Raw genomic sequence first — 7,747 nt, 5'->3', positions numbered from 1 at the left:
CAAATTGGGTAATGGATGAGATTTCCTTGATGGGGGAATATGGATAAATACGAATGAAATTGGAAAAAGAGAATGGAAGAACAATACGAAAAGAAACGTTATAAAAGCAGTAATGATTATAGACCGAAAAGCATGAGAACAAGAACAGAAAAAATGTGGAGAAGGAGAAAAGAACAGGACAAAGAAATTCTGACTGGCAAAATAATCTGAAAAGAGAGTCGGAGAAGACGGAAGAGGGGAAAGAAGAATCGTAAGAAGGTATAATAAGATAACGAAGCTCGTAAAGTGAAAGTGATGGCGAGGGAAACTCGACGTGAGTGTGAAATATCATCCTGAAAACATTTTATCTTGCTACACACTGACAAAATATTGACACAGCATTCGTCCAGGGGACTCGAGTTGCTGTGCCGGCGATGGTAAGCCGCTCTTGACCGTACACATCGATCAGGGGTACGTAGCGCTCCTTGATTCACATCGCGGGGACATGGGTTTGTGTGCAAGGTAATTCATATCTTATTCTCTCCGGCTCTCCCCCTCTCTGTCCATCTCTCTTCATCTCTCTCTCTCTCTCTCTCTCTCTCTCTCTCTCTCTCTCTCTCTTATTCATCTCCCCCACACACTAATGCACACATTCACACACACAAACACGCGCGCACGCTTACACACACACACACACGCACACACACTTTCTCTTTCCTTTCTCCCATACACCTTCGCAAAACTTCTAATAGAAAAGACGTATGGAGGAAGAATACGTTAATATGAAGTATATAAAGGTAGAAGAAAAATGGGACATATAATACAAATGAAGGAGGTATTATTCATATTACTACGACAGAAATTTCCGAAGACGGAAAGGTATATTGAAGTATATATGACGCGGATGAACTGAAGCGGATATAAAGGAAAACAACAAAAATCCTTGTCATGAGGACGAAGATATAAACAGAGGGATGAAAGAGGATGGGAGAGGGGGGTAGAAAAAGACAATTAAATGATGTCTAGAATTGACAGACTAATACGTATTATCTTTGTATCTAATTATGCATCTATATCCAGGGCCTAGATATCTATTTACCTGTTTATTTGTCTATTCATCTATCGATATATTGATTCACTTGCTTTGTTTTCTTTTTCTCTCTGTCTATATTATTGTTAGGAGAATTTGAAATAAACAATATAGGCCGTTCGCTTTCATTTATTGGAGTAACCTCATATATAAATGAAGCACTGTTGGTATAAAATAGAAAATCGTAAATAATAATTTGATAAATAATCATTCGATACCTTTATAACGACTTGCAGTTTGTTGTTGCGAGAAGTATCGGAGAAAAGGAATGCCCTCAATCCATATCCGATTTTGATAAAACTGCTTTAATTTTGATGATTCCGATTTTCACTTGTACATGAAGCTCCTGGAACTTTAAACGTTTAAACCAACTAATAAGCACTAGGACGAGGGGGCTGCAGCAGCGATCGAAAACGGGGTATTCGAACATTTTAAACTTATTTCTATGAAATGCTGACAATGATAATGATAATGATAATGACAATGATAATCATTATGACTATGATGACGATAACAGGGATAAGTATTCAACGATCTCTTGAATCATTTCTGGCTATCAATTAAATAAACATGCTATAAGACAAAATAATGGAGGGAAACATAAGAAAAGTTTTCAAATGTTTCTAAACTAATGATGTGCAATGTGAGATTAACACAACAACAACAACATACTTATGATTTATATTGAGTAGAAAAAATACAGAGATTCATTGTAAGACGAGGAGATTTATACAAATAAATGAAAATAATAACGGAGTTGAATTTTTAGAAGGGTTTTAAGAACAGATGTTACAAGTGAAAATTGTGATGTAGATATTAAGTGCAGATATAAATTGGATTTAGAGAACTGATTGATGGAAAGTTGGAGGTGTATCAACTTAGATGGATTGGTGTATACCACCCTATGGAAAGATAGATAGTCAGTTGCAGATATTAAGATGTAGATGAGTCAAGTATCATACAAACAGAAAATAGACAAAGTATATTTGCAATTAGATACAACAGTTAGATGGAAAACACACGTAGTCGGATAGGGAAGGATAGATAGACAGGTAGATAGACAGATGGACAAATAAAAAGACTTATGGTTATAGAAGACGTCCACTTTTCTTCCAGTTTGGAGAAATCCTAATTCAGCAAGAATTCTGCCACAATTACCGGATCGCGCGCCAAACGCACGCCTCCTCCGCCGAGAAATTTTGCAAATGAGCAGACGAGAAACAACTATCGGTAAAATCCTCCGGGGGATATCGATACCAAATTTGTAACGACCAATTTGGCAGATTTTTGTTTTGCTAATTTGTTCATCGAATACATTTGACGAGGCTTGCGTTTCGGTGATGCGAGACGGAGGGTTCTACGGTGCTTCTCATCTCGCCTGCGCGGGGCCTACCGGGACGATCTCCGACACAGGACCGCAGGGAAATAAGACTAATCGTTAGGAAGAAATGATACGCTGCAAGTGAACGGCTTTCGTTCATCTTATATCTTTTATTTTTTTGTTTTCAAGGTTCCGTGGCTAAATAACGAAGGTGACGTGTATTCGCACGTAGAATTTTCAATCTTTGAATGTTTCATGAAGAAGGGAAAATTGGTAATAAGACAATTGAAAATTCCATGCATTTAATCATATATCCAAACTTTACAGAAAGATAGCCAGGGAAAGAGAGAGAGAGAGAGAGAGAGAGAGAGGGAGGGAGGGAGAGATATCTTCGAAAAAGACTTGTCTTTTTGAGGAAGGTTTGTAAACGATTATAAAATTATTTTATCTCTACTATTAGTCAAACAGCGAATATATCAAAGAGGTATAAAACAAAGTAGAGACCGGTATCCTGCAATACGAAAGGAATACAAATAAAGAATGTTATTCTTATAATTGTCATCATTATAATTTTACACAAATATATATATATATATATATATATATATATATATATATATATATATATGTATATTCATATACATATATATATATGAGATTAAAACCTAAAATGGCATTAAAACGCTTTATCCTGGCGAGAAAATTAAGCGCATGTTTTAGAAACAAGACACCAAACAGGTGTCTTGTTTCTAAAAACAAGACACCTGTTTGGTGTCTTGTTTCTAAAACATGCGCTTAATTTTCTCGCCAGGATAAAGCGTTTTAATGCCATTTTAGGTTTTAATCTCATATATATATATATATATATATAATAGTATATATATATATACATATATATTTTATATACATATATAAAGATATATAATGTAATACATATACATGTATATATATCATAATTATATAGACATAGAGAGAGAGAGAAGACAGACATATATATATATATATAGAGAGAGAGAGAGAGAGAAAGAAAGATAAAGAGAGAAAACATTGTGCAATATACGGATAGATAAATCACTTACTTCCTTTAACCCTCTGTATCCCACATTGAGTGTTTGCCCATAAGTAAAATTTGTGCACATTTGACCTCATTGGCACACGAAGAGGTAAACAGCACACCAGAGGTGGGAAAAATAATGGTACTTCAGAGTAGTTAAGCCTTAATAGATGCGTTTGTCTGTGTCTGTTTGTTTGACTGTCTGTCTGTTCGATATATTATGCGCATGAAGTTCCACATATCTGTCCATCTATCTCTGGGTTGTAGTTGTTGTTGTGTTCTTGTTGTTGTTGTGTTGTTTTTTTTTTTCATTTCTATATCTCCTTATCTACCTGTTTGGTTCGGTCCGGTTTTACATGAGTGCGAATTTTACATAATGAGCACTTGAGAATTTGGGCCAACTTCTTGGGCGAATTCCCAAACTCTGAGCGAATCTATGGACTTTCAGAAGCAGAATTAAGCGTCTCTTTTGTGAAACCACGGAAAAAAAAGTTTACTGTTGTTGCTTTCCAAAAGAAAGTTTAACATCACAAAGGGAAAATGCAGAAAAGTAGTAAAGAAGAAAGAGTAGAAATGCGCGTACTACCAGGCATGGGAGATACGAAAGCAAAATGTGTCTACCCCTCTCTGTACCACGACTGAAATAACTTTTTGAGTAAATTCGCATTCCGATAAAACATCACCTGCTCAGCGCGAGCCGGCCGCTTCGCGCACTTCGCATCAATTCAGCATGCTAATTGGATCGTTGGCGCGCGGAGTTGGCAAAGCTGTGGTGGAGAGATACACACGGCAGACATGATCCCTCATGTCGTCCTAGCCAAAGAATATTGGCTCTAGCGGGGATGTAGGGGTAGTTAAAGATTTTGTATAGTTTATCGTTCTTTTCGGGAATATAGTGTATATAAAATGTAACAAGATATACAATATATAACCTATGACATATAAAATATAGTTTATGATATGTATTGTAGTGTATAGTGTGCACAATATACGATGAGATATTGTACTATATGCACAATTCTGACCGTCTTGTAACCCAGTCGAAATGAAGGAGCTTTAAAGGCTCCTAGGTGACATACCTTACGGTAAGACTGTTACAACTTTGGACAATTATGTTGGAAGTTTTCCCCCAAACGATATAACCTTTAGCAAGGAATAATGGAACGCAATCGCACAAACATGAATCCTCACTTTCCATTCCTAAGGTCTTGTGCAATGTCATCTTCATGATTTTAAAGGAAGCTTCGGTGTGGAAACAATGTGATCGTACAGACGGGTGCACGTCACGAGACCGACACCCACGAGTCATACAGCTCACATGTCATGCAGCCCATGAGTCATACAGCCCATGAGTTATGTAGCTCACGAGTCATACAGCCCATTTGTTCGACACTAAGTAAACAAAGCCAACGAGACCGACCCATTAAGCCCTGTTTTTATGTAGAACTCGTGGGCTGTTTTTACCTAGTGTCGAACTCATGGGCTTTATTTGCCTGGCGTCGAACTCATGGGCTGTATGACTCCTGAGCTGTATGACTCATGGACCTGTTTTCAATGTCGAACTCGTGGGCTGTATGACTCGTGGGTGTCGGTCTAGTGGGATGACCCCGTAAAGACGGATTTCCACTGCATGGTTACAAAGGGAGTCAGATGAGTTGTACAGGATTATGCCTATCTGCATTCTCCTTGTAAGATAATGATAACTAATACATAAAATTTCCATGGAATGAGCCGGATGATTAAAATGTGCTTGATTTGCCCAGGTTTGCGTAAAGGACATTCCACTTTCAATTTCAAGCTATTTTCGTACTTATCAATGAAAAATGCATGAAATATAAGGAAATATAATGGCAAAAAATATCCAGCTTGGATATACAACAAAAAACTACAAACATAGAACATGGTAGTCGATGTGTCAGAGTTTTGATCAAAGTAAAAATGCTACAGTGAAAGACAGACAAATACGATGGAAAGTACTTAATCCCAAGTTTCCTGAGCGTAGGTCCAAACAAAAGTTTAGTGTAAAAAGCAATAGGGAGCACTTGTACAATTTAGGACCAAACTAAGGAAAAGGGACGTTATCACTTGAAAGTATAGAACATTATTCGTAAATTTAACCACATGCATGCTCACACAAATTAGCGATTACTATGATAGCAGTATTGACAGTAGTGTAATAATGTCATTGTAAAATGAGCTATATATTACGGCCCCCTCCAAAAATACAGATAAAGTGTTGGAGGATGAGAAAAACATGCATGTACCAACAGCTCCTGGAAGTGATCTACCAACATAGTATGTACCGCTACTAGACTCGTAGCATGATTTTGTTTTGGGACATTTTATCACACATTATGGACATAGCAGCAAGAGTTTACCGATATGGTGAACGGTGTGATACCTAACCCCCCCCCCCCCCCGCTCTCCCTCTCCCTCTCTCTCTCTCTCTCTCTCTGCCTATGCTAATGAAAGCAAGAAGCAATATATATATATATATATATATATATATATATATATATATACATATATTCAGTTTTTCTTAGTAAGATTTATATTGCCGTAGTAAATTATGTTTGTATGAAGGAGGTGTTTGCAAATATGCACTTCTACTGTACACTTTTATAAGCACACATCTAAATCTTTCGATTTTTATTATTTACCGGCAGTCTATATTTTTACCTAACATACAGACGAATATAGGCCTACGTACCAGGCAGAGGTTATTTTCCTATTATTTTCTAATTATGAGACATATACAAACTGTTGGCAGTAGAACGCTAAGGGCCTGCATTAATCAGCAATAACAGATCTCCTCTCTTTTTTTTTCTTATCACAAAACACGAAGATGCTACCGTGACAGTGTTAACGATAACAGTTTACAATTCATGCAATTAAACTAAAGAAAAAAAGTAACGCACACACACACAAACACACTATACCCTATCAAACTTATAAAAAAAAAGATGCGGAGTTCTTCAGTCCACAGATAGTAGTTCGTCCATACCATGTTTCTCCAGGCAATCCTGTACCTTGGCGTGTAAAGGAGTGGAGTGTTTTAATATCTACTGTCGATGTAACAGTCTATGATCGGAAGCCATTCTCACATGACTCCATATACACTAATCATTTTTCTAGTAACTGTTGAACTTTTTCGAAGGAAAATTTGAACTTTTTAAGCAACATTTTTGTGTATCCCGGTTTTCTGAGATCTCACTGGCATCTCTCTCTAATCTCTCTCTCTCTCTCTGTTAGACACACATATACATGTATATTATTTATATACGCACATACTTATATAATTTTCAATATATATATATATATATATATATATATATATATATAATATATATATATATATATATATATATATATATATAATATATGTGCGTGTGTGTGTGTGTGTCTGGGATATATATATATATATATATATATATACATTATACATATATATATATATATATATATATATATATGTAGGAAGAGTTTGTTCGCAAAAACCGATAAGTCCATTTTTGAAGATTTTGAAGTACGGTCTCTGTCATAAAGTACAAAATAAGACCTTTTGAATGATATATTGGTCACTACTTGCATATAAAGGTCCATTTTTGAAGTTATGGTCAAGAGAAACAAATATTTTCTTATTATTCTCTTTATTTTTCTTGACCTTTAATCGCAAATATCTCCATTTGGCAAATATGGACTTATCGGTTTTTGCAACAAAATCTTCAATTATTGTCAATAAAAGAAATATAATCCTCCATGCATGTTGGTTGACGTTAAATCCTATTATATTTCGTCATAAATGAAAATATACATAAAACAGATAAAGGGAGATATAGAGTTAAATGCAGATTCATTTATGTATAGATATACACGCACACACACAGATACACACATAATACACTATTATTCGTAATATGTTATACTATATTACATCTAATATTATTTCAATGACATATTGAAAATTGTGTTTATTTATATTTGTACATGTACATGACTACATGTATTTATGTATGTATGTAAGTATATGTAGATATTTCTATGTGTATATGCCAACAAAAAGAATTTCCTATATGGACAATAAAGGAATCTGAATCTGAATATTGTTAATTTCAATTATATATTCTGGTTTATTCTAGGTATAAAGTACTAACACTGTTCGCCAAGAGGTCAAAGCTATACCCAGGGATTATACATCTTGGTCCAGATGAACATCTTAAACCATTTTGGTGTTTGTTTGTTGGTTGTTTGTTGTCCGTTTTGAAACTTTTATTTGTGCTCTAAGCTTATGTGACCAGCATGT

The sequence above is a fragment of the Diadema antillarum genome, unplaced genomic scaffold (genome assembly GCF_040938485.1).
Source record: "Diadema antillarum isolate AM-2024a unplaced genomic scaffold, OU_Dant_1.0 scf00000014, whole genome shotgun sequence".
Lineage (NCBI taxonomy): Eukaryota > Metazoa > Echinodermata > Echinoidea > Diadematoida > Diadematidae > Diadema > Diadema antillarum.
Note: the sequence above shows the minus strand (reverse complement) of the source record.